Here is a 1,933-nt window from a genome sequence, read left to right on the forward strand (position 1 = left end):
ACTGCATTCCCAATTGGACCCTTATTTAAAAGCACATGATTTTTGTTAGGGTCAGCACATTAGCTAGCTAAAAAGCTGTATTTTACACTAAATCTCATAAATAGATGTGTCTGTGTGGTACAAGTCAGTGTTAGTATTGAGGTTCTAAGGGGATTGACTCAAATGGTCTACGCTCTATTACCATTGGCTCTTTATCTCTCCTTTTTGGAAAAAAGGAAGGCTACAATGGTTTGAGTTCCAGCAGCCATCTTATAAACATGAGGACAAAAACATACCCTGGAGATGGTGGCCAAGAAAGCTAAAAGGAGATTATTGCATCTCTGATGAAACCACGTTGTCACCACACCAGCTTCTCAATGTCTATCTTTGGAATTTTCTCAATGTGAAAATAAAATGTAAAACAAACAAACAAACAACAGTCTTCAACTATTACAATCTGGAGTATTTGGTATATGTAGTCCAATGCAGTCCTTATTGATATATCCTCCTAAGTTCCCCTAGAAATAAGACGCTCCAATAAACTCATCTGAAACCCAGGTAATCAGTTTTAGTTGATGACACTCAGTATTTAATTGGCTCATACCTAAAAGATTCATATTGCAAGTTAATTTATCCAGTTGCCCAGAATGACAGTTTAAAACAAGTTTATCTTAAAGGATTTACATCTCTTCAACAGATGTAGAAGAAGAGTACATCTCTTCCAATTAGGGGCTTTCTAAGTAATTTATTAACATTTTCTTTGGATAATAACCCTTAATTTTTTCAGGATAAAACTACTGAAAAACATTATTGAGAACTTTATCCATGATGTAGAACATTTGGCACCTCAATTATTTCTCTTTGCATTAAAGCAGAACTTAATTGTTGTAGGCAAAAATCTCAACTCAGTTTGTCAACATCTCATTCGCCCCCATCTACAGAGCAACTGAAGAGCCATGTCGTCAAGCAAATGTCTATGTCAGACTCCCCACATTGTTCAAGGAGTCAGCTCCTGGACAGAGGCATGCTGGTATGGAAGCCTGGTCACAGAACTGGCAGGATTCACACTGGCTACTGGGTAAAGCCTGTGGTGGCACAGGGAGTGAGTGCCCAGGGGTCTGAGCAAGATAAGGAGAACTTGAGGGAGGTCCTACTGAACGTGGAGGAAAGCCAATGTACACACAGCTTGAGGAGGCAAAGGAAATAAGTGCCATGGCCCTGCCAGTGAGAAAAAGGTGCAAGAAAGAGCATCTGTGGACATTTACTTTAGATGAAGACAATCAGAATTGCAGAGGAAAACTGAGAGGAAGAATTCAACCAGCGGATCATTAATCAGCAAAAAGCAACCAAAAATTATTTGGTGGGTACTCTGAGCTAAGAAGTTGTTGAAGAAGAGGAAGGGAATCTTGGCATACGAGGAGCAAAAAGTAAACTGAAGAAATAAGTCTTTATAAGCTCTCAGAAACATACCCATTTCCTAAGTTAAGAAAAACTGACAATATACTGAGTGACCCAAAAGTAGACACACGTACTGATATAAAAATCGTATATATATTATATTTATATGTAAAATGTATATAAATACAATTTTCACAGAGGGTACTAAGACCATCCTGGTGGCTGAGTAGAAGCACAAAAACAAAGCCACCCAAACCAACTCATGCTACTATGCTATTATGAGTCATGTTAATCAGAGGGAGTGTGACAAATTTTATTACAAGGAATTTAATGCTTCCACCTGGAGAAACCAAAGCCAAAGGGCACCTTGGTGGATCAGTCAGTTAAGCATCTGCCTTCGGCTCAGGTCATGATCCCAGGGTCCTGTGGTCGAGCCCCATATCGGGCTCCCTGCCCAGTGGAGAGCCTGCTTCTCCCTCTGCCTGCCGCTCCAACTGCTTGTGCTCTCTCTCTCTGTCAAACAAATAAATAAAATCCTTAAAAAAACAAAATCAAA

Source organism: Ursus arctos, unplaced genomic scaffold (assembly GCF_023065955.2).
Source record: "Ursus arctos isolate Adak ecotype North America unplaced genomic scaffold, UrsArc2.0 scaffold_15, whole genome shotgun sequence".
In the NCBI taxonomy this organism is placed as follows: domain Eukaryota; kingdom Metazoa; phylum Chordata; class Mammalia; order Carnivora; family Ursidae; genus Ursus; species Ursus arctos.